This window comes from Panulirus ornatus, chromosome 19 (assembly GCF_036320965.1).
Source record: "Panulirus ornatus isolate Po-2019 chromosome 19, ASM3632096v1, whole genome shotgun sequence".
Taxonomy (NCBI): domain Eukaryota; kingdom Metazoa; phylum Arthropoda; class Malacostraca; order Decapoda; family Palinuridae; genus Panulirus; species Panulirus ornatus.
In genome coordinates, this window is record NC_092242.1 from 5,618,473 (window position 1) to 5,645,791 (window position 27,319).

Below are 27,319 nucleotides of genomic sequence, written 5' to 3' on the forward strand. Positions count from 1 at the left end.
ATGAAACAAACCAATAAAAAAAAAACAGTGTAAACACTTTTTTTTTTTTCTCTTCCCCTTTCAGTCAAACACACCTTTGCCAGTGGTGCATAATCTGTAGAAGTTCACTTGTGATGACGTGTGTGTGTGTGTACGTGTTCAGAGAAGTACTTGTCAGGGCCTGATAAAGAGCTAATTGATAAATAATTCGTCAGACATATATTGCATATGGTTTAATCATCTCTATCTTTCATACAAGTCATTCCTTCTTTCACCACACCTACAGGAGAAGACTGTAGTGTTCCTGGGGACTTTCAGACATTACACCTCCTCACGAAGTGTTATAACGAAGCGAAAACATATGACAAACGGCCCAGAAAGCTGCTGGCGTTAACAGTATGGCCAACGGATAAGCAAAGTTGTTGGTAAAGCAATACGGCCAACAGCTAAGCATACCTGTTGGTAAAGCAATATTACTGGTACATCTCTATCCAGAGACGTTTACATCTTATACAAACATTGATTATCTTTAAACATTTTTTTTTTTAATATATTTTAAGCTGTAGTCTGAATAAACTTGCTAAGCATTTACTTCAAAACGATTCTCAAGATACTGACTGCTTTTACACGCTCATATTGTACATATTTTCTGTATCAAGCGAAATATTCATTCTACGTACCAACGGTGTTTGTACGTACGCACTTCTCTCTGTATACCAATTTCTTTTTTTTTTCTTTTGAGTCAGTCAATACGTCACATTCGTCATGCACTTCAGGACTCCGGGGAACCGTCCTAAATTCTCAGCGTTCCAGAATGTTTGTTATACATCGTTCGACTGGCAGCGAGGTGGCCATGCCGGTTAGCCGGCAACACGCCTCCTGCCCGACCGTGACGAGAGATCATATACACACACACACACACACACACACTTAGCTGGATAATCTCTTCCCATCCATCAAACTATACTAGGAACCTTGCATGTTTTATTATTGTCCCAATTATTGAAAATCTTCCATACCATTGTCTATTGTGTGTATACCACATCTGGTTTACTCACCTGCCAAAAAATCAATCCACGAAACATACATTACAGAGGCAGAGTAACATACCGATATGTACTGAATGTAAAATTTATAATCGTTCCCTTTGCAAGCTGAAGATTACCGATTAATGATGGTATATTAGCAGGAGGTTAACGAGCTTTTCGCACGATTTTTATTTATATATATATACTTGGCGCTTCAGTGTATAACACGACTCGTTAAGAGTGGGGAGGGAAGAGGATGTGGTTCATGGTACTGTTCTGCGATGCAGGAGACACCACCATGATATCTCGGGTTCGGAATTGGATTCATAAGGCACTGCCTTACATCCGAGTCGAGACGGGTGAAACTGTTTCATATCATGGTCGAGAGAGTGAGACTACTGCTTCATATTATGGTCAAAATGGTCGAGATAGCGAGACTGATGGTCGACTTAGTCGAGACAGCGAGATCAATCCATCTTAAGGTCAACGTAGTCGAGAATGATATGGTCAACATTCGAGACAGCGAGACTTACCGATTCATATCCTGGTCAACACTGTCGAGACAATGGGTTCAGTGCTTCATATCTGCCCGTGTGAGACACCTCTCATATATCATCTCAATGGCCTTAGCGTTAGCTTCATCCAGTCTCGCGTCACCCTGAGCAAGGATACGTTCTTCTTGATAATTCAGTGAATTAGATTATGTTATTACTATGACATCTTTCATATCTATACGAATGTTTGTGTGCGTGTCGAATGTGGGAGTGCATGTATGATTGAATGGAATGTCCCAGTGCGTGTATGCATTTTAATACATGTATGCAAGTCAGAGAGAGAGAGAAACTTTACACTGACAGTGTCTTTGATTTCAGCAAACACGTGTCCGTGTGTGTGTGTATTTTCTGACCAGATCATCCAACTTCAACGTGATAACCTCAGAGGAAAAAAACAGTCTCTTTGGACTTAGCACGAAGATATGAAGAGAACCTTTATCATCATTGTTACCATCATTATCAACGTCCAAGCCCTCAGCGAGGTACTTACACCCTCTAAGGGCTGGTCCAAGCCCTCAGCCAGGTACTTACAGCCTCTAAGGGCTGGTCCAAGCCTTCAGCCAGGTACTTACAGCCTCTAAGGGCTGGTCCAAGCCTTCAGCCAGGTACTTACACCCTCTAAGGGCTGGTCCAAGCCCTCAGCCAGGTACTTACACCCTCTAAGGGCTGGTCCAAGCCTTCAGCCAGGTACTTACACCCTCTAAGGGCTGGTCCAAGCCCTCAGTGACGTCCTTAGGACTCCCAAGGCTCGCCCAAGCCCTTAGTGTGATACTTGGAAGCTCCCGAGGGCTTGGGGCCAGGCCTTTGTGGAGGTACTTCCCTAGCGATGTTAGTTTTTCGTCCGCCCAGCCATCAGCTCCGAGCTGGTGCCTCCCTTCAAACTTTCCCCCGTGTCGGTTCATCTTTAACGAGTTTCCAGACAAAAATCTGATCAGCGGATCACAGATGAAAGGACTTTAGAATTATCGACTATAAATATGACTGGCGGGTAAGTTTTCTTACTTGCTGGAGAAAGTAAGGAAAAAAATGTATAGTAAAATAAATGGACTATGAGCCTTTCGAGGATTACTGCTAGTTTTAGAGTGAATAACGCCAGTATTATACATATATACATAAAACAGAGGATCATAAATACATGCATAATCCCGTCAGTAACATACATATATGCATAATCCTGTCAGTATCACATGTATGCATGATCTATCAGTATCAAACATATATGCATCATACTGTCAATATCATACATACACTTGATATACGATTTACTTTATTATTGACCGATTCTTAATCTTGAAGCTTCCGTTTAGGGATAGTACATACATGTTAACTTTAATAGACAATAATAACCAAATGCTTAAGGTCATACATCACATTTTGTTAATCTAAGGTTATATATATATGGAGGCAATTTCCAAGGTAGAGTATTATCTGTTCATGGATGTCATTGTGATATCAATTGCCACTGTTTAGTTACCTTTGTTAACCGATAGACACTGTCAAAAGCAACAGGTTTAAGCATCTATCATCCTGGGATCCTATGCCCTCAATCCTTCTGATGTCCTATCATTCTGGAGTCCTATGCCCTCAATCCTTATGATGTCCTGCGCCATCTACCTATGGATCATCGCCCATTCTCCAATGTAAGGGCAAGAGAGGCTCCATTGGAGCGATAGGAGGATCAACAATGGTATTATATTCCTTTCCCTAAGCTGAGGATGATCCAGCCGTAGGGAAAGGCCATTTCCTGCAGGAGCGTGGGAGCGTCAAGAACAAATGGTAGAGCCTTTGAAGGGAAAAATAAATCTTCACCTGGGTCCTTGCTCTGTTCTTTCTTTTGGAAAGTTATAAGGGAAAGGGAGGATTTCCATTCATTCGCTCCCTCCCATCTTTGTCGCCTTCCACGACACGCAGGGCAGTATTCTTTCTTACCTGTCCCCAGGGTAGATGTATATATATATATATATATATATATATATACACACACACACACATACATTTATGTACACATATATGCACACATATACATAATTCATGACGTTTATCATAGGCAGTTTACCTGCAGATCATATACATATTTTGACATATATATTGGCGTGTCTCAGCATATCCCCCGACGCTGAGAAATTCCACCATCCCGGAAACCCCTACTAGAATAAACCAGCGACAGCGAGATTTTATGGTGAAACTTGAGGAAATTTATGGCTATGTTAGACGACATTTGCCCCACCAGTAAAACCTAAATCACCATCCTTGACCAAAGTTTTATAATGATTGGACCAAAGCCTTCCTCCTATGCAGGGGGGATATATTGGAAGGTTTTTTTTTTTTTTTTTCTTTGTCGAAGTCTCCGTCTCCTTCCTCCTACCTCCTCCTGACGCCTTGCACTCACCGTGGCCCATTCATCTTACAAGGACTTTCGAATTTCCTTTCCTTCCGTTTTTACTCGAGGGAAACGGGTGCCTTGGAAGTGATATCAAAGTGGTATCCTGAACAGTATCTTACAGTTAATGAAGACCGTGCACTGCAAGTGTGTGTGTGATCATACGCGAGTGTGTCACCCTACACCATGCACTTCAAGTGCGGGAGTGAGTGTGTGTGAGTGCGAGTGTGTAGTGTATGAAGTAGGTGAAAGAGAATTCAAAGAAATATCTATTCTCGTTCCTCATTGTTTCTTTATCCTGTCGTGGTTGTAAGATTTCTTGTTCCAGACTCTGGAAGTCTTTCCGAGTTCCAGGTTCCTCACCTCTCCCCCTCTCTTTCAGTTAATAGATTGTTCAAGCCTTTCAAAGCTAGACTCCTCATCCCTCTAAGGATTCTAGATTCCTCAGCCTTTTGAGAGCAGTAGGTTCCTCATCCTTCATAGAATCTAGACTCCTCAAAGTCTTCCATGGCTTTTGAATCCTTCTTGCTCCTTAGGATTTTAGGGGTACTTCAAGCCTCCTCATGTCGCCAAGATCCTCTTCCTTCTCGGAAAACTTTACTTCCTCATTTCTCGGAAGATGTTTCACTTGTAACACCTCTACTACTTAGTTATTCCCGTTCCTCAAGATACATCACAGGGCGCTCGCTTCGTTTGTTCAGGACACTCTGCTCCTCCTGAATACAAAAAATCTTCCCTACTTTTTGAGACAAATACAACGAAATGCACAGAGATATAGAAGAATTCAAAGAGCAACAGCCCATTGGGTCATTTAGAAGGTATACAAAGGAATTCAAAACAGCGACAGACCATAGGGTCATTTAGAAGGTATGCAAAGGAATTCAAAACAGCGACAGACCATTGGGTCCTTTCGAGGCTGCTCATGATATTGGAGACCCTCGATGTATAGGACACTTGGCACTTCGCGATTCCTACGAGATCACATCTCCTCCCGCCCTCCCTGTAGTTGTTAAGGTACTTATAACTATACTTATACTTTAAGAGGCTTTTGCGTACCAGTAAACACAATATTAACTGTGCCAGTGATGTCCTTAGTGCTTTTCATGAATTCTCTTTCGAAACATTTTCTTTCGAAACTTATTCTTTCCTGTTGTCAATATGACGATATAGTTCCATTCTATGTTCTCGGGACATTAGAGGAGCGAGAGTAAGTTTGCCTATAGTTAGAGCCTAAGTTCTATAAAGACGAAGGAAATTTAATTTGCAAAGTCTATGTGTGTCTGTGTGTGATATGAATTTATCATAAGCCTCTCTTTCTCTCTCTTTACAAAAACTTATTTGAAATTCGGGATTCAAATAACCAACAAACTAACTTCTTTGAGATGTTGTGAAATTAGGAAAAAAAAATTAAAAACTTTTCATTCAATGATGAGTTGTTACGGAAACGACACTTGTCAAATTTTGGCAACAACCTGACCCCAAGGATTATGAACGATAAATGTCTTGGAAACATCAAGACATCTGAAGACCATCATTAAGACATCTGAAGACCATCATTAAGACATCTGAAGACCATCATCAAGACATCTGAAGACCATCATCAAGACATCTGAAGACCATCATCAAGACATCTGAAGACCATCATCATCATCAAGACATCTGAAGACCATCATCATCAAGACATCTGTAGAGAAAGGGTTTGAGAAACACTTTCCGGCATTATTCTATTTCGTCTTGAGGATCTGTCAAGTTGCAAGAATAAGAGTTGATATTTGCCTTGCATATTCGAAATATATATATTATATATATGAAAGAGAGAGAGAGAGAGAGAGAGAGAGAGAGAGAGAGAGAGAGAGAGAGGAAGAGAAACAGTTCATCACGATATCTGGTAATCGAGGATTTGGTTCAGCTGCCGGACAGCTTTCCCAGATCCCTGCCGTTGCACGCAACAGCTGCGTTGTGTCACAGGCCGACGCACTTCCAGCAATGCAGCAATATTCAGCTTCGCCAGAGTAACGCCAGTCTACGGTAGAAGTTCCGATACATCAGCTTTCTGAAGTAATTTCATCTCTGGCTCGTGTACTCTGTGCCACTCTTACTTATGGAGATAAACCAGTAGGTCGCCAAGTAATGCGGCTCCACATGTGCTATGATAAGACTCCAAGAGCTGGTCCTAACGTACTAAGTTCGGACCCTTTGGGGTTTGGGAAGAAGAGCAATTGGTTAAGACCAGCTTCGGGAGTACTCGGTCGGTGGAAGTAATTATCGGGTTCCGTCTGGAACACCGGATATCGAACTCTGCCAAATTACGGTCGGGGAGGAAAGAAGAGGCGCTTTGTTGAATATGACGGCATGGAAATGATATGCTATTATGAAGGGCACTTAATCTCTCTCTCTCTCTCTCTCTCTCTCTCTCTCTCTCTCTCTCTCTCTCATTCATTGAATGCAAGAAATTGTGTTCCCACACGCACACAGTTTTTTTAAAAGCATGCCTTAAAGAAGTATTGGCGTCACCATAAAAACAAGGTCCCTCCAAAAACCTCTGACCATTAACTTACTTCATCATTTATACAATTCTTGTGCAAACATCTAACTTTCTTTTACCTTTTAAGTGTATTGTTTCATTCAAGTTTCCCTACTGTAAAAGAGCCTCATGATAAACTTATGGTAATCCATGGTTCGCTTCATCACAGATCATAGGAAAACCTAGTTGTCAATAAGCCATCACGAGCAAGTCTTACATTATCGAGGGTTTTAGGAACAGTTATGAACACTTGGAAAGGATCTGTTCTTGCACGTCTTTGTCCTCACGTCCTGTTAGACAACCTGGACCCCCCCAGACTTGTCTCCTGGATCTTATGATGATGATCCTCTGTGGCTCACAGAACCTCATTCTGTGAGTGAATTAGTACCGAAAGTCAGTGTTATTTCAGTCTTGCATAATATCTAAATACGTATTACGTTAAGCTATCTATATAGATGTTTGTTATGTGGATCGTGAGAATTGCGTATTTCGTTTTTAGAACAAGACGACATAGCAGCTCTTGAGAATGAGGTTACGTCCCTTGAGCACGACGATACGACCCTTGAGCACGACGGTACGACCCTCGAGCACGTCGGTACGACCCACGAGTATCATGTTATGAACCACGTCTATCATAAACTAGGGTCGTACCGCCGTGCTCAAAGGTCATACTGTCGTGGTCAACAAGAGTGTTTATTTCTCCCCACAAATGTCAGCAACTGAAAATCTGTAAACCAAAATTTATTTTCTTTTTTTTTTTTTACATATTCGTTCAGATGCTGCCTAACGCTTAATCATAGTTTATGAATTACAACCGTCATGCCTTCTGTTTTAACTCCGCTACATTTCAGAGTTTAGAAAATTTAGTCTCTCGGTTCTCACAGCATATCCTAAATTAGCACTTACTGCCGGGTATTCTTTTTATTTCGTTTTCTTTTTCTTAAGAAAAAGAAAGGCAAAGTCTTATAAGAAGTAACTTTTTATTTTTTCTCTTGTTTCTCTGTGGTAATTTTTGTATATTCTATTTATTCATAATTACCCTACAAGCTACTTCTATGAAACAGTGCCTGCGTTGCTTAGTTCCTTTCTAAAGGTTCTTGCAGGCCAAGACTGCCCTATTTCCAGTAGTAGGGAAATGAAGGACCCCTTCGGAGTGACGAGTTCTTTGACGAGACTTCACCACCTCACCAGAGGAGGACCGAAAGCACAGGTGCCTGGCGGATGCTTTCTACAATATCCATCAGGATATCCGGGCTGTTTGGGAAGGCATGTTGTTTGGGAGGAGCTTCTCCTCCCAAAGTAAAAAGCGAAAATAAAGTGCGGAATTGAAAAGCATGTCCGTCCTACGAGGAGCGGCAAGAGCGACGCATCCTTTCACCAAATCGTCCTGCTCCTCCTCCTGCTCCAACTGACGCTGGTGGTGTGGCACACTAACAAGTGCAGCGCTGGGGCGGAAGACGTAGCGGTGGTGGTGCCGGAAGACGTGGGAGTGGGCGTATAATGGATCCGGCTGCTGGACTAGGTTGTGGCAGGAAGTTTAAGGGGGGAGGTGGGGCTGGTGGGGGGCAGCAATGCGAGCCGACGCTTCCAACAGCTTGTTTAGTCGACCAACGACCCAGTTCAACAGCATGGGTCCAGCCCGACGTTATCGCAAACTGTGGACCAGCATAGTGGATAATTACGTGGCCAACATCAAACCTTGATACAGGGTTCTGTGGTCCCTCCTCCTCTTCCTCCTCCTCTTCTCCCTTTTCCCCCTCCCTATTCTTCCTCTCTATTCTCCCTATTCTTCCTCTTCCACTTGACATTGAATACCTACTCACACTTACAGAATTGACTCAAGTGTTACAATACCAGTGGTACACCACCACCACCTGCTGTAGGTGTTATGGAGTGTGGCGCTCTGTCGCTTCCATCAGCCTTGCTCGATTTCATTACACTAACTACTGTACTTGTGGGCGGGATTTGTGCTAGAAGTGATCTTCAGTGTCGAATCGTAGAATTAACAATGATAAAGTAGACGGGGATTAACGTGCTGTACCACTAAAGTGGTGATGGTGGGTCAAGTCCTTGCACAGAACGGTGTAGCCCTTGAGCACGACGGTACAGCCTTGAACACAATGGCATACAACCCTCGAGCACAGCGGTACAACCCTTGAGCACGACGGTACGGCCTTCAACCCTTGAGGACAGTGGTACAACCTTCGAGCACTAAGGACATAACCTTTGTGCACAATGATACAACGTTTGAAAACTACGATGGTACAATCCTTTAGTATGACCCTTGAGCATATGGTACGAGACGAATACAATGGCATGACCTTCATCCCTCATGATTCTGTTCAGGATGAGGTCAAAGGCCGAGCCATTACATCCAAAGGTTGTACCATCGTATTCGAGAGTTGTACTGTTGTGTTCAAGGCTCGTAGTACAGTGTTCAAGGGTTGTACAATCATGTTCAATGGATGCACCATTATGTTCAAGAGTTTTTGCAGTCGTGTTAAAGAGATGTGACATTTTACTCAAAAGGTTTTCGTCATCTTGGCAACAGATAATACAGCCATGATTATACGACAGAGGCAGCAGAAAAGAGGATTAAGAAAAGCTAAAAACACACGTATGAAACGTCATGAAGAGACAATCAAGAAGGGCGAGTTTCCTCATTGGCTGTGTTAGAGGAAATAAAGGCTGATGAAGGTTCATATATTCAGGCTCTCAAAACAAAACAGTCATTCTAAAAAAAAAAAAAAAAAAAAAAAAAAAAATAGCAGCATTTACATTAGTCAGTTTTCATTAAACGTATAGTTAACTTTTTCAAAAGTGCTTTTATTATATATATCCTTGACACCCGGAAGGGTCATTCGTTATATTTTTATATACAATTACACATCAAATGTCTAATAAAGATCTTTATTCAGTGTTTCATTATAACCCAGCGGCCAATCAAACGTAGGATCTCCCAAGGTTAGAATCTTGATGTTTTATTCACGTCAGAAAGCCAATAGCTCTGCTCACATCAGACAAATAAAGCAAAGACAAGACACAATAAAAGCTGGACATCCCTGTCGCATCATTTAGCCTACCTCATCCCTACGTCTGTATCATACAGATCGCCAACATCATAATCGCTTCTTCCCTCTGCATTTGTCTCGAACGTGGGAATTATAAGCGATCGAACCGTGCTCGCCAAACACGCCCTTCTTACAGTCTGGCACCCCCGCGAACTTCCCGCATATTTACGCGCCATTACCTTGGGATCTGCTGTGGACGGTGAGGGGGGGTTGGGTGTTACAACCTCGAGGTATCCAACTGCTCACCAGATTTTCTCGACCATTAATGACTCCAATGTCCCAAAAGAACGCCATCTGGGCTTCAAATGTCATCTAAAACTCTCAACGGAGAACTGCCAGGGGTTTTTCTCCTTTTTTTTTGTCTTCTCTGGTTGGCCATTGATGGGTACAGGTTCCCCAGTCTATAGCGAGGATAGACGCGAGGGTAGGAAACATTTGAGACTGGCGAATGATATTCATAGAAAGGCATTCAAAAGTAATAGACCAATGGGCCCATTCGAGACTATTTATGATAGTGGAAGACATCACAAACTCAACAGATTTCAAGTGTGTTAAATGGATACAAAGTAGCAAAAAAGAAAAAGAATGATGGCAAGAGCCAAGAATATATTCTTCCCAAGGAGTTCCAACAATGGTTATCTTCCTGAAGAAGACGTGGTCGAAGGTATTTGAAAAAGAACATATTTCATGTTCTTTTCTTACAGTCTCCCTTTTTACCCCTGACCCGCTCAAGACTCGTAATGTTTACGACGGAATGACTGTGTGTGTGTGTGTGTGTGTGTGTGTTTGTTTGTGTGTTTGCAGTGCAACAAACGTCGTCCTAAAAGTCCCTTTGAAAGCTATGTAATGTTTGTATATCACTTCACACCAGGGGCTCGAAAGCTGCCCCGAGTCATGTTTACTGATTTTCTGAGCATTTTGCTTTGCTCCACGGGCATTTTCGTCATAATAATTCTACTGTGACCGATGGATAAGCCTGTTGCTCGTTCAGAAAGGGAAAGCCTGTAACTTTAGAAAGAATTCTATACTACATCACCGGGTGTAGAGAGAGAGAGAGAGAGAGAGAGAGAGAGAGAGAGAGAAACAGATCATCACGATAACTGGTAATCGAGGATTTGGTTCAGCTGCCGGACAGCTTTCCCAGATCCCTGCCGTTGCACGCAACAGCTGCGTTGTGTCACAGGCCGACGCACTTCCAGCAATGCACCAATATTCAGCTTCGCCAGAGTAACGCCAGTCTACGGTAGAAGTGCCGATACATCAGCTTTCTGAAGTAATTTCATCTCTGACTCGTGTACTCGGTGCCACTCTTACTTATGGAGATAAACCAGTAGGTCGCCAAGTAATGCGGCTCCACATGTGCTATGATAAGACTCCAAGAGCTGGTCCTAACGTACTAAGTTCGGACCCTTTGGGGTTTGGGAAGAAGAGCAATTGGTTAAGACCAGCTTCGGGAGTACTCGGTCGGTGGAAGTAATTATCGGGTTCCGTCTGGAACACCGGATATCGAACTCTGCCAAATTACGGTCGGGGAGGAAAGAAGAGAGGCGCACTTTGTTGAATATGACTGCATGGAAATGATATGCTATTATGAAGGGCACTTAATCTCTCTCTCTCTCTCTCTCTCTCTCTCTCTCTCTCTCTCTCTCTCTTATTCATGGAATGCAAGAAATTGTGTTCCCACACGCACACAGTTTTTTAAAAGCATGCCTTAAATAAGTATTGGCGTCACCATAAAAACAAGGTCCCTCCAAAAACCTCTGACCATTAAGTTACTTCATCATTTATACAATTCTTGTGCAAACACCTAACTTTCTTTTACCTTTTAAGTGTATTGTTTCATTCACGTTTCCCTACTGTAAAAGAGCCTCATGATAAACTTATGGTAATCCATGGTTCGCTTCATCACAGATAATAGGAAAACCTAGTTGTCAATAAGCCATCACGAGCAAGTCTTACATTATCGAGGGTTTTAGGAACAGTTATGAACACTTGGAAAGGATCTGTCCTTGCACGTCTTTGTCCTCACGTCCTGTTAGACAACCTGGACCCCCCCAGACTTGTCTCCTGGATCTTATGATGATGATACTCTGTGGTTCACAGAAACTCATTCTGTGAGTGAATTAGTACCGAAAGTCAGTGTTATTTCAGTCTTGCATAATATCTAAATACGTATTACGTTAAGCTATCTATATAGATGTTTGTTATGTGGATCGTGAGAATTGCGTATTTCGTTTTTAGAACAAGACGACATAGCAGCTCTTGAGAATGAGGTTACGTCCCTTGAGCACGACGATACGACCCTTGAGCACGACGGTACGACCCACGAGTATCATGTTATGAACCACGTCTATCATAAACTAGGGTCGTACCGCCGTGCTCAAAGGTCATACTGTCGTGGTCAACAAGAGTGTTTATTTCTCCCCACAAATGTCAGCAACTGAAAATCTGTAAACCAAAATTTATTTTCTTTTTTTTTTTTACATATTCGTTCAGATGCTGCCTAACGCTTAATCATAGTTTATGAATTACAACCGTCATGCCTTCTGTTTTAACTCCGCTACATTTCAGAGTTTAGAAAATTTAGTCTCTCGGTTCTCACAGCATATCCTAAATTAGCACTTACTGCCGGGTATTTTTATTTCGTTTTCTTTTTCTTAAGAAAAAGAAAGGCAAAGTCTTATAAGAAGTAAGTTTTTATTTTTTCTCTTGTTTCTCTGTGGTAATTTTTGTATATTCTATTTATTCATAATTACCCTACAAGCTACTTCTATGAAACAGTGCCTGCGTTGCTTAGTTCCTTTCTAAAGGTTCTTGCAGGCCAAGACTGCCCTACTTCCAGTAGTAGGGAAATGAAGGACCCCTTCGGAGTGACGAGTTCTTTGACGAGACTTCACCACCTCACCAGAGGAGGACCGAAAGCACAGGTGCCTGGCGGATGCTTTCTACAATATCCAGCAGGATATCCGTGCTGTTTGGGAAGGCATGTTGTCTGGGAGGAGCTTCTCCTCCCAAAGTAAAAAGCGAAAATAAAGTGCGGAATTGAAAAGCATGTCCGTCCCACGAGGAGCGGCAAGAGCGACGCATCCTTTCACCAAATCGTCCTGCTCCAACTGACGCTGGTGGTGTGGCACACTAACAAGTGCAGCGCTGGGGCGGAAGACGTGGTGGTGGTGGTGCCGGAAGACGTGGGAGTGGGCGTATAATGGATCCGGCTGCTGGACTAGGTTGTGGCAGGAAGTTTAGGGGGGATGGGGGGTTAGGCAGCAATGCGAGCCGACGCTTCCAACAGCTTGGTTAGTTTACCAACGACCCAGTTCAACAGCGTGGGTCCAGCCCGGCGTTATCGCAAACTGTGGACCAGCATAGTGGATAATTACGTGGCCAACATCAAACCTTGATACAGGGTTCTGTGGTCCCTCCTCTTCCTCCACCTATTCCTCATCCTCTTCTCCCTTTTCCTCCTCTTTTCCCTCTTCCTCCTCCCTATTCTTCCTCTCTATTCTCCCTATTCTTCCTCCCTATTCTCCCTATTCTTCCTCCCTATTCTCCCTCTCTATTCTCCCTATTCTTCCTCTTCCACTTGACATTGAATACCTACTCACACTTACAGAATTGACTCAAGTGTTACAATACCAGTGGTACACCACCACCACCTGCTGTAGGTGTTATGGAGTGTGGCGCTCTGTCGCTTCCATCAGCCTTGCTCGATTTCATTACACTAACTACTGTACTTGTGGGCGGGATTTGTGCTAGAAGTGATCTTCAGTGTCGAATCGTAGAATTAACAATGATAAAGTTGACGGGATTAACGTGCGGTACCACTAAAGTGGTGGTGATGGGTCAAGTCCTTGCACAGAACGGTGTAGCCCTTGAGCACGACGGTACAGCCTTGAACACAATGGCATACAACCCTCGAGCACAGCGGTACAACCCTTGAGCACGACGGTACGGCCTTCAACCCTTGAGGACAGTGGTACAACCCTCGAGCACAAAGGACATAACCTTTGTGCACAACGGTACAACGTTTGAAAACTACGATGATACAATCCTTCAGCAGGACAATGGTACAACCCTCGAGCACAAAGGACATAACCCTTGTGCACAATGATACAACGTTTGAAAACTACGATCGTACAATCCTTTAGTATGACCCTTGAGCATATGGTACGAGACGAGTACAATGGCATGACCTTCATCCCTCATGATTCTGTTCAGGATGAGGTCAAAGGCCGAGCCATTACATCCAAAGGTTGTACCATCGTATTCGAGAGTTGTACTGTTGTGTTCAAGGCTCGTAGTACAGTGTTCAAGGGTTGTACAATCATGTTCAATGGATGCACCATTATGTTCAAGAGTTTTTGCAGTCGTGTTAAAGAGATGACATTTTACTCAAAAGGTTTTCGTCATCTTGGCAACAGATAATACAGCCATGATTATACGACAGAGGCAGCAGAAAAGAGGATTAAGAAAAGCTAAAAACACACGTATGAAACGTCATGAAGAGACAATCAAGAAGGGCAAGTTTCCTCATTGGCTGTGTTAGAGGAAATAAAGGCTGATGAAGGTTCATATATTCAGGCTCTCAAAACAAAACAGTCACATTCTAAAAAAAAAAAAAAAAAAAAAAAAAAAAATAGCAGCATTTACATTAGTCAGTTTTCATTAAACGTATAGTTAACTTTTTCAAAAGTGCTTTTATTATATATATCCTTGACACCCGGAAGGGTCATTCGTTATATTTTTATATACAATTACACATCAAATGTCTAATAAAGATCTTTATTCAGTGTTTCATTATAACCCAGCGGCCAATCAAACGTAGGATCTCCCAAGGTTAGAATCTAGATGTTTTATTCACGTCAGAAAGCCAATAGCTCTGCTCACATCAGACAAATAAAGCAAAGACAAGACGCAATAAAAGCTGGACATCCCTGTCGCATCATTTAGCCTACCTCATCCCTACGTCTGTATCATAAAGATCGCCAACATCATAATCGCTTCTTCCCTCTGCATTTGTCTCGAACGTGGGAATTATAAGCGATCGAATCGTGCTCGCCAAACACGCCCTTCTTACAGTCTGGCACCCTCGCGAACTTCCCGCATATTTACGCGCCATTACCTTGGGATCTGCTGTGGACGGTGAGGGGGGGGTTGGGTGTTACAACCTCGAGGTATCCAACTGCTCACCAGATTTTCTCGACCATTAATGACTCCAATGTCCCAAAAGAACGCCATCTGGGCTTCAAATGTCAGCTAAAACTCTCAACGGAGAACTGCCAGGGGTTTTCCTTTTTTTTTTTGTCTTCTCTGGTTGGCCATTGATGGGTACAGGTTCCCCAGTCTATAGCGAGGATAGACGTGAGGGTAGGAAACATTTGAGACTGGCGAATGATATTCATAGAAAGGCATTCAAAAGTAATAGACCAATGGGCCCATTCGAGACTATTTATGATAGTGGAAGACATCACAAACTCAACAGATTTCAAGTGTGTTAAATGGATACAAAGTAGCAAAAAAGAAAAAGAATGATGGCAAGAGCCAAGAATATATTCTTCCCAAGGAGTTCCAACAATGGTTATCTTCCTGAAGAAGACGTGGTCGAAGGTATTTGAAAAAGAACATATTTCATGTTCTTTTCTTACAGTCTCCCTTTTTACCCCTGACCCGCTCAAGACTCGTAATGTTTACGACGGAATGACTGTGTGTGTGTGTGTGTGTGTGTGTGTGTGTGTTTGTGTGTTTGCAGTGCAACAAACGTCGTCCTAAAAGTCCCTTTGAAAGCTATGTAATGTTTGTATATCACTTCACACCAGGGGCTCGAAAGCTGCCCCGAGTCATGTTTACTGATTTTCTGAGCATTTTGCTAGCTCTCACGGTCGACTGTCGTCATAATAATTCTACTGTGACTGATGGATATAGCCTGTTGCTCGTTCAGAGGAACGCCTGTAACTTTAGAGAAGAATTCTATACTACATCACCGCTGTTGGCTCTCCATTGACAATGTAGTGTTAGAGTACAACCTGGTTTTATATCTCTAATGTTCATATTCTAAACAAAAGTGGTGTAAAAATATCAATCAAAATGTCCTCTGCATAGCAGATTCTTATACAAGATTTTACCGTAACTAAAGTATGATTCTGCAACATAAACTGGCAATAGGTGTTTCCAGGGAAATAACAAAAATCTAATTTCTTACGAGTGTGTGTGTGTTTCGGAAGAGTTGTATACTAGCGTATGTATGTAGTATGTCTTTGCACTTAGAGAGAGAGAGAGAGAGAGAGAGAGAGAGAGAGAGAGAGAGCAACAGTGCCAACACCTTTATCTTTATAAGCAACATAATTCAGAGTACTAGACCGATACCAGAAAGGCGACAGAGTAAGGGAATCTACTATGAACAACAATTGGTAATCTAGTTCAAACCCAAACAATCCTGAATAATCCTTTTTGTAGGTTTGTGTACAAATGACGGTATACAAGCGACATACTGGCAACTTCCGCAATGAACAAAGGAACATTATCGTACATCACAAATGTATCTGTTCATCCTATATTAATCGTGGAATGACAGAAGAGGTGGGAAATATATATATACGATGTTGCCTTCTTTGGAACATATGGTCTCCAATGTGGATCCCTCGAGGGAGAGAGAGAGAGGTGGGCGAGAGCGAGGTTGGAGGCGTAAAGGAACGGTCTTTCGCGCCTTATATTAATCAAGCTGGTAAAAACTGTATTAGTGGTTATGAGTCTGGCCCGTATTAGGCTCAACAAATGAAGATATTACCAGCGAACTGACGCAGCTGGATTTACCAGAGCGTTGGCGGTGAGGGAAGTAAGTTCTGGTTGGCGTGGGGGAAGAGAAGGAAGTTCTAAATGGCGTGGGGGGTAAAACTTTTGCGAGCGAGGACAGCGATGGTGGCAGGCGAAGGAGGAAGTGTTAAGAGATAATTCAAAATGAAGAATGGTAATGCATTTATTTTTATGTCAGAAGATGAAGGAAAGTAGATATGAATAAAAAGCTTCGAGTGTAGCAAGTAAAGTTATGTACTGAAAGGTAAATCATTCTTGAAAGTATATGCAACTTGTATGTATTGGCTCCCTTTATTATGTAACAAACGCATACACACACAAAATATGCATGTGTGGGTGTCATCACACCTTCCTACACAGATAACGATAGAGTCAAATGGCATCTGTCTATCGATACTACGAAAGTCGTGAGTAAATGATTTACTAATACATGATCTTACAGTATTCAATACACAAGGCAAAGTGGCCGAAGCTATTTGTTATTGCAATATTTGTATAGGTCAAGTCTAGCGTACACCTTACCTTATGGCAACGCAGTCTTCAAGAATGTTTATCCTAGGTTTAGTTTCTTGGAATGATGCGTGTGTGTGTGCTGTGGATGACCAAGCTATTTAACTCTTTGATTAGATAAACAAGTTGTAGACGAAACTCCATCAATTATAGCCTTCCAGATTAATTTCAAGTTAAATCTGCCAGGATTATTGACCTAAACTTTCCCCGAATACAATATATACCAAACACCATCAGCATGCAGGAAATTACCAGACGAAAACAAACAAGTTGAATTACATTACATATTCTCCCATCTAAGTTCGCCTCATCGCCAATGCATTAAACAGTAACAGCAAAATAAAAATTTATACATATATCCACTCATCTCTTTCAATTTACTCGTAGTTTTGTTTTCATATATATCTGAAATTTGGCTCGAATGAAAACTACGAGATTAGAGAAGTGAATGGAAACGAGGTCGTAGCCCCCCCCCCCCCCCCCCCCCCCCCCCCCTCTCGTCTCTGGCGCCTCCACCAGCCATTAAGATTGTGTAAAGTCAGATCACTGGATCTGAAGGCGTCACTCAGCCCTAGCGGGACGAAGTTTGGAGTCAAGACTAGTGAACCACTGAAGTTCAGCAACACAATTTATTTTTATTTCTCTCTCTCTCTCTCTCTCTCTCTCTCTCTCTGTGTTTGTACAGAATATACATAGCCAAAAGGTTCATTTCTAACCGATTCGCGTCTAAGTTTTTACAGCGTTGCTCCTCCTCCTGTTCTCATTTCTACAGAGTGATAATACAGGAAAGGAGGATTTTGAAAACCTCCGCCCCCTTTCCCACCTTTTTGTTCCAACTTTTTTTTTTGAGGTACACAAGAGATATCGAGGGTTATATTCTATCTTCTATACATTATTGCTGTTATATGATACGCAAGATAGACCATAGGCCCGTTACATCGATCTAACGTCCCCTTTTGTAAATAGATGTTTAAGGGAAAAAATGTATAAATACGTATGAGAGAAGAAAGTATAATCTATACATATACGTGTGTGTGGTTAGTAAAATATAAAGACTTGTGAACTGAAGGCCATTTTCATGCAGCCTCGTCGAACCAAGTTTTCAGAACAAGATGCCAGAGGAACGTAAGCGCTGTTCAATATCACACGTGTAAAGGAGAAAAATAATTTCACCCTAAATACTGCAACATGGCCAGCGTCCAGTTCAGCAGTTTCCAAAGGTTCGTTTTGGACTCGTTATATCGGGAAGCCATTACGACCGCCATCAGAAAAGGAGCTGGACAACAGCAAGGCGGGGGAAAATATTTTTTTTCCTCTCCTGGTCTCGTGTTTGCTGCTTGTGGGATGTCCACGAGCGAATCCAGGAGTTTAGAGAGAGAGAGAGAGAGGGGGGGGGGGTTAATCAATAAGGGGAGAGGGAGGTGGATTCCTACCGTCTTAAACGTTTGTGATGATATTCCAAGACACACATACGTTTCCTCAGAAGTAACGTTTGCTGCCGAAGAAACAGCTGATTGAAGAGAGAGTACGAGAGCTACAGAAAGATGACGCGAATGATGATATCACACACGCATTTCTGGCAACCATACCACACAATGTTACGGTGAGAGATGTAGAAATGCGTTCCAAGAGGACTCTCAAGGAGTCGAGATGACCATAGAGGTTTACCAGAGGGATTAGAACAAGTCACAGTGTTTTTGTTCAACAAGTTATACGTTTGGTTCAACACACGTACATTTCTTTATCAGTCTTCAATCTGACGCTCTTTGTCTGTGCCTTGAAGTATATACAGGATGATGATGATGTTATCTGGTGGTGTGGATTACGTGAAATGGTCAAGTGTTGTGGTATCAAAGATTATGACCCTCGTATAGTTAATGCTTCCACAGCCAACTAACTCCTTTAGCATGACTGAATGTCCTTGGAATACGACGATATATGATCCTTGAGCACGACCGTACGACCCTAGAGCATAGTTGCTTTGACCTATACAGGTCCTTTGTATTATCAGGTCAAAGGTCAGGCCTTAGCGGTCAAGAAACAATTTCACACTCCTACCTCAGAGGCCCTGGCTAACCCAAGATTAATTACTGGGCTACAGCCTCTGCTTTTCGACCAATCAAATATGAACGTGTTGTATAACTCGTCCCTTCAGCCAATGACAGGAAGAGTCAACGCTGCCAGGAACTGCTTCTGCTTCAGCATCGTATTTCCAACTATACAGTTTAGAAATATTAGATCCTATGGTTGTCTCGGCAAAAGACTTTCATCACAGACCATCAGGTCTTCTGCTACCTTTCCTGCCCATGTATTCCTACATAAAACCACCTGCTTTACTGTCCTGTCTCCTGCTATATTGGATAGGAATGCAAGATTCTATTTCTGTCTTCAAGGAAAACAACCTCGTCATAGACCATCAGGGTGTTTTTTCGTCCCTGTCCTTCCCAAATGCTCTCTTATCCTTTTGTCTCCACATACCTGAAAGAATCCAGTGTCCTATAAAACAAAAAAATAGGATCGAAGTGACAGGAACGATGTTTCTTCGTTTTTTCACATAAACGACCAAAAGATTTTCTTTTATAAAATCGTCACCTTACGTTTACTGTCCGATAAAAGCTCTCGTGACTCAAACCTGGAGGGAAAAAAATATGAAGATCCATTCGTTACCCGAGACAAAGACGTGAAAACAGTCACTTATACATAACACTGTCGAACAACACACTTTCTACATACGAGTACCACCCTTTCTCGGAATCTCTATAGGAAGGTGCTTTTGTATATGGATATATCAAGGCATACGTTTATACAGTGGAATGTAAATAGCACTGGATCCTATCAAGAAGGGTTTCGATGGGAAAGGAGATTCGAAACAGAGCTTGATACACGATACAACCCAGTGTTCTCGACCATCTGACAACGGAGACTCTTACAGATTGAACGATATATTTCGTTGATCGAGGAATGGTAAAATTTTAACTCCGAGAGACGTACTTCAGCTTTCCCCATCTCAAAAGTCCTTCTATATACTTACGGCTGGTTGTCAAAGAGTGCAGTCCATACACAAGAAACATCTCTTCCAACACGGATTTCAAAGTCTCCCGAGAATATAGGCTCATGCAAAATGAATGCAATTCATGTTTTTCCAATGCAAAACAAGGGCAGCTGCCTATAGCATAGGACTGCGTCAAAGCTGCTGACACAAGACACACATCAGCAATACTCGGCACTGTATTGTTTCATACATAAAACTTCGACAGGTCAGATTTCCACACACGCCTCAACCACAAAGGTTCCGCGACACATTGCTATGTACACTTTGGCACAACCTGTATACCCCCGTCACTGTCATATTGACGAGGTGTCTCCATATCTCGGCCACTCCACTCCCGCTAAGCCTCATAGCGTGTGTTCCATCCACTAAGGCCTAGCTATAGCCACGGCACGCGACTGGCTGCTGAATCCTGTAGTTTCTCTGCGATGACCAATCACACGAGGATGAACCGGTATGATGCCTTTTCTTTTCCTCGAGCAGCGAAGGTCAGGCGTTTTTTTTTTTTCCTTCAGTCTTGTGTCTTTCCATCTCCCTACATCTCTTCCACCTTTCAGGTCGCGTTTGCCAGCATCAGAGGTGAAATTACTCTTTTACATCATATTTCTCATTCATCATGTCATCCGAGACGGCCATGAATGAGGTACATTTTTGCCCAAGACGCGCTGGCTGTGCTACAGTGAGCTAGTGTTCCATATCAGCTCCGTCTCTTTGCTCGACTGTTTCACAGTACAACTATGGCCTCATGCCATCTCTTTCCTTCATCTATGCCACAACACAATTAGGGGCCAGAGATTCTGTCGTTCATTCGGCTGTGCCGTAATACATGTAGAGACTTCTGTCGCTCTTTATTTTCTGTGAAGGAACAAACAAACACACATACACACACACACACACACACACACACACACACAGCCTTATTCTCTCCTTCAACCATGGACGGCTCCAGAGCACAACCTGATTCTCTCTCTCTCTCTCTCTCTCTCTCTCTCTCTCTCTCTCTCTCTCTCTCTCTCTCTCTCTCTCGTCTCAGCTGCACGTCAATAGCGGCTGCCAGATAACAGCGCCCCCCCCCTCACCCCCCAACCCCCACATAACTCTGGCAGTGGTTTCTGGCTGGTCGACTGGCTGGTCGACCGGCTTGCTTGCTGGCTGGCTGGCTGGGTGCCTGGCTTGGCCTCTGGGTTCTCCTGGCCAGGTGGTGTTAGAGAGGAGTTACGGTGGTGCCACACTTGATGGAGCGACGCGTCAACTCCACCGCTGGAGAACCATCCCCGACGCTAGCCATGATATAAGGAATGGACAAAGGCATCCACTGCAGAAGGAGAGGAGGGACGACTTTATAACAGGGATTTAACTCTAGCTGGGGGCGTCGAGGGGAGGAGGATAAAGCCATTTCAAGAGCATTTATGACGTTAGCGGTAATTTACGAGTGCATCATAGTCACAAACCTGATAAACACAGGCGTTGGTTCTTATATATGTTCGTGAAATGAATAAAGAAGATTCACTTTAATTCAGTCTTGAATCTTGGTCTCTTTGACCGAAATGTACCGGCTTTGAAAACTAGCCAGACCTTAGACCTTTCGATACTAATTAGCTTCTTTTTACGTTGGAGGCTGCAGTCGCATGCGACATTCTACATCGAGGCCGGTCCTTACTCGAAATATTCAGAGCTTAACCAAAGGAGGAAAAAGAAAAGACAAAGGGAAAGTATTTACAAATTTTGGAGGTGGTGAAAAACTTTGTCTTTTAACATGTCTCGGGTCATAGTTATTGGGGAAAGACCTGAGAAGGTCGAGAGTTCTGAAGCTTCGACGTGTAAGGAAAGAAACGGTTATCAAAATGTCCTTCACTCGAGTTGTCAGTGGCCACACAGTCATCATACGACTTGCCAGCGTACAGAGTACTGCGTGGTCTAGCTCGTGGTGGGGGACACACAAGCAGCCAGTTCTTGGGAGCAAAATCTAAAGCAATATTAACCCATGAAGTAGGGAAAGTAAACCAGCATTGCGGCGTAGGGCAAGGGTGGAAGGTCAAGTTTTGAAATCGACTCTGAAGACTTTGTAAGACTTCCATCTTTTGACTCCTCTCCGTCAGGATAATGCATAGCAAGATGCGAGAGTCGTACTCCATACAAGGACGAATCGATCCTTTGTATAAACGAGCCAATTTTTCGCAAGAAATTTTGAGATCTAAAGATAGTGGATGTTATAGTAATACTAAACATGTTCATGAAGTGAAGAAGCGGAATTACAGAACCGTCAAAAGAGAGAAGAAAGCTACGAAAAAAAATGAAAAGATAAACTGGGTCTCTTAGAAGCGTTAAACTTGACTAGGTCTCGTCTACCCCACCAAGGTACCCTCTCCACGTCAGAGTTTATCGAGGATAGAGTGACAGAAGAAGGAGCAGAACCGAGAAATGTACAGGAATGCAGAGTTGATCACCTTCACAAAAATGCCAATAGTTCAGAGCAACTTTAGCCCAAAAACCTTTTTGTTTTAAGATTCAAATATGAAAATAAAGTTCTATACTTGTAAACACAGAATTTATATGCATTCTCACGCCGACATGTATTCAATAAATACAAACCGAAAAATCATAGAATCTTCTGAAAGAGTAATTATTAAATACTGAAAGGTCTGAATGACCCCCAGCTTATATTTCATCTTCAAATTAGAATTCACGATGAAAAAACTATCTTTATACTCAGGTTTTCTGGGAAATCTTACCCTCGCAAAATTACGAAAATTGCACAGTGATAAACTGGATGATATCAACAATTCTAAACCTTAATTACCCTCCAATGGGTTCAAGTACTTACGATATTATGAAAACCTGTGAAAGCATCTTAAGTCACGATATTAAAAGCCATATTTACTGCATTACGGAAAGTAAAGTTTACATGAAAAAGAAAAAAAAAAGATGCAGAGGACATGGTTCCAAATACTAGATCTTCATGCATGGTATTCCCACCATAATATCTTACCACCTTGGATCATGTTACTGTAATCCTGCGTCACCCTTGGCCATGAAAATAATAAACACTTGTACATAAGTCTTAAGATTTAACGGAACATTGTAGTTCAGACGCTGAATAATTATGCTGCCAAGTGTGGGTACGAGAAGCACAGGAAGTATAGTAGGAGATCAATAAGTATCAATTGAATCTGATTATAATGCTCGAGTATTATTATACCAAGAGTGAAGTGTGGATGATACGAGTCTTATGAAATAGAAAAGCATGAGTTCTCCCTAGAGAGCAAGAAGAGGGAATCTAGAATATTAGATGGCAAATTGAAGAATACCAAAATTGAATACAACACGAGTCAAAAGAAAAAAAAACTTCTGAAATAGGTAATCCATTTTTCAAACGAGAGGGACAAACAGACAGACATAAAACAACTTTTAATCTTCACATTTTTCATAATGCTGGAATTATGCCTTCTCTATCGCTCAAGAATTTTGAAGCTCTGCGAAATTATTTGACGCAAAGGTTATTGAATTTAAAGCAAAGAAATACACTTCCGAATACTGGATATGGCTAAATCCAGATTAATATACTTAGTATGGCACGAATGTCCTCTTGGCACTTACTGAAACATGCTTAGTGTAGATACGGACCACTATGGCACTAGCGGTTGAAAACAGGCTTCACTGAAACTCATACGACTCAATTGGTCACAGTGGTTCGAGACATGCTTCACTAAGTCACCCATCCCACCCTCCTTCTCCCATATATTCCCCCCCAAAGTTGACACGGTGGTCGAAACGCCCACCCCTTCCCCTCTTAGGCCCTTATCACTCTCCCGTTTTAGCTCGGCCGTTTGAAACATGCTTCACTTACACTGAGATTACCTCCCATTTGGCAAGGCTGGGTGAAACACGCCTCACTTGAACCCACCATCACTCACCTGTGGCAAGGCTGGTGGAAAACGATCATGGGACGGTGACACAAGAGAAAAAGGGGCATTTGTTGCCCGCTCAGAGATCGGCGAAGACAAATGAAGGCGCTCATGCGTCGGAGCCTCCGTTAGCGGATTGTCCCAATAAACAGGGGAATTTTAGATTAATGTTTCTGATATATGATCCACGTGTGTGATAATCACAAAGGATTGGGGATATTCACGATTAGCCAAGCGTCTGTGCATTGTTCCGGTAAACCGCGAGGGTATTGACGAATATTCTTAATATTCCCCAAACGTGTAATGGTCACAGAGTATTGGGAATATTCGGGATTAATTCAGAATCATTTCCCGCGAATGCAAAATGGAAGTTTGGACTTTTTGACGAATTCGGAAGTCGGGGTGGGAAATCTATATTCCTTTCCAGAACGTGGGATATATTTTTCAGGATTAAAGTACATTATAAATCTTGTATTTTCAATCACTGGTAAGAATGTTTTCCCATAAGATATATTCGCAAGCTAGACAACGTTAATCCATGTTATTTACAGAGGCATTTGAATGCATTCTAAGAAATGAACAAACCTATAAATTTATCGAAACATTGGCCTGCTTGACTGGTACAAGCAACGTTGAAGTACGTCAACTTCAACCGTAGATATTGCAATTAAAGACCAGAGTTTGTCTTTCGACCAAGACAAAATGTAATTGAATAAAACAAACTATTGAAATTATGTTGTACAATGATGACCGTTCAATCCTGATAAGCATCGGTTTGATTGACGAAAACCGCCTGAAGGAACGACACGTAATTTTAAGTGTTTTTTCCCGAAGAAAACGAGAAAGACATACGAACCAGAAGACCACATACGTCTCCCTGCTGACTAGAAGTGTGGGGGGGAGGAGGAGGAGGAGGAGGGTTGGGGGAGATAACTCGTATGTAGCGTTGACAGTGATAGAATAAAGCTCTCAGCATTCTATTGTGGAAGTAAAGTGGAATGTAGCGAGGCCAGTCAGCAGCTGAGCGGTGCGCAGTACGCTCGCTCCCCCGCGCGCGCCTTGGGAACGATCCCGGAAAATTATTTACAGAAGTGAGGAGGGCGACCTGGTAGGGATAGGAGTAACGACACACACACACACTGTAAGGTTAGTGATACTAGAGTTCTGTCCTACCCCATTCAGCCGAGGGAGGGTGGCATAACAACCAAGGGAGGGAGGGTGGAACAGCAGTCGAGGGAGGGAGGGAGGGTGGAAACACACACATACACACATTACTGATGGGAGTACAAGCGGGTTCTTGCCTTCCTCACAGTTAAGGTGAGGAACGTCACAGGTGAGGAAGAGAGAGGAGACGCACACAAAAAGGTTACTTCTCTCAACGAGACGCTGATGGAACTATGCATGTTATTAACGGCTAATATCACATATCAATACGGCATAATTGAAACCTTGTCATTGAAAAACACGACTCCTACTTTAGTAAACAAGCAGAGACAAGATTGCCTCACCCTTACCACAACGAGGGACGACTGGGACTTGACCATTTCTCATAGGGTGTATCAGCAGAGCTGTCGTGTCCCTGGGAATACACACGCATCTTTTAGGAGCTTGACGAACTCTGGGTTGTTGTGATGGGCCAACACGCTCAACCACAGTGGTGTCCTGTAACCTCCGCAGACTGGAGGCTCTTCGATGGTGTACAGCTGCAGCGGAGCAACTTTCAGAATAAACATATACGAGAGGAGCTCTCCTCTAACTGTTCGTCCCTGGTCTTTCCTCAACGCTGCCACCAAGTTATGGTGGATCGTGAGCTACAGTTTCAAATGCGTTTTTTGCAAAATATACAGCAATTTTTTTTCTCTAGCTTCACTTAAGGATATAGCTCGTAATATTATCAGTTTTTCGCTATTACGTCCTGTGTTCTGTCCATGAGTGTTCCTTTCCCTCGAGTTTTTATCCTCACAGCATTTTGTTCGGGGAATCCTTCGTCATATGGTTCTCCATGACAATAGTCAAGATTCACGACATAGAAGACATCTAGCGACACGAGCGCACGAATCACCATTAAGAACACGCTCTACGATGCTGTAGGAGAGAAATGTACCGGTCATCTGGACGACTTCCCGTCCCGAATGATAATCTACATACAAGAGAAGATGTAGAGTTTCGTTACAATATCAAGTATAGAGAAAAATGCTTCATCTTCTTGGACTGGTTCTACAGCCTCAGGATCTTAAGAGCTGTAGAGACTACAACTTGATCCACATATTGCCCCCTGGTGCACGGTAGGGAGGGAACTATATGTTGACTTATTGCCATACTTCAGCTGTTCACGCCACCCGGGGGCTGATATGCAAATTGTGTGTGTGTGTGCGCGTTTTATGTGCTCCGGACTGCATATATGTATCATAATACATGGAAATTTTTTATTTGTTTTTCTTACATGGAGTTTAACTATTAAGATTCACGGACCTGTATTATTAATTTGTGGGAGGTATTCGGTTTGTTTACTTCTGTGATGATGACACGAGTAGGAGTGAGCGAGTGAGAGAGGCCAAGTTCCACCTTCTCTGTAGCCTCATTATATCGTGGTGGTCCAGGGGGTCCAACACATTGCTGGGTTTATCATTGTTTGATGTCTTTCCCCTTTCTTTTTCATTTCTGGCTGGCGACATTTTGTGCGTAATTTTGGACGGATAGTTTACCAAGCACGTTGCTGATTGGTGCAAGTTGGACAATGTGTGTAGTAAACATTTTGTGTAATCTCTTTTGGTAGCTAATGAAATCGACCACTGTCAAAGACATATTGTGGAGTCTTATCTTTCGAAAATGATTATGCGTTGGTTTAAATTCCAGATTACTTCCACTTTTCAGAGTAAAAAAGAAAAGTGCGATACATCAAGAGATGTATTGGTCGTTCCTGTACGTGTAACGTATTTTTGGCAGATCTTATAACATGGAAAGTCGCGCATTTTCTCGCACACAGACTTTCCCTCCCTCCCATTAATGGAGACCTCCTCTTGCATATTTCAGTCCGTCTTACAATTCCTCGCGAGCGTGGGTGGTGAGGTGGCGGCGGTAGCGATCCTCCCTCCCTCCCTCACTCCTTCCCTCCCTCCCTCCCTCTTCCACCATCCTTGTTACCACCGCCCAGGTCCGGCCACACGGACGTCACGTGAGGTCCCTGCTGAGCATCCACTTAAGACTGGGCTACCAAGCTCCCCAGGTCCTACCTCAACCGTGGCCAGCAACGTCGTCATACATTGCCATCCTTGTCTTGCTCTTCTCTTCCTACCTTCTTATTTACAGTGTTTGCTCCCTCTCTCTCCTCCCTCGCCCATCCACCTCCTCCTCCCTCACCTCTCATCTTATCTCTATCTTTATATCAGTCTTGCCAGTCGACTGTTATCTTGACTTTTTATCAAGGAGTTCAGTTGGTGGTCATGCGTGTCGCTTGGCTTAAAGTGGATGATTTTCCTTCTTTTCGCTTCATGTTTTACGACATTGAA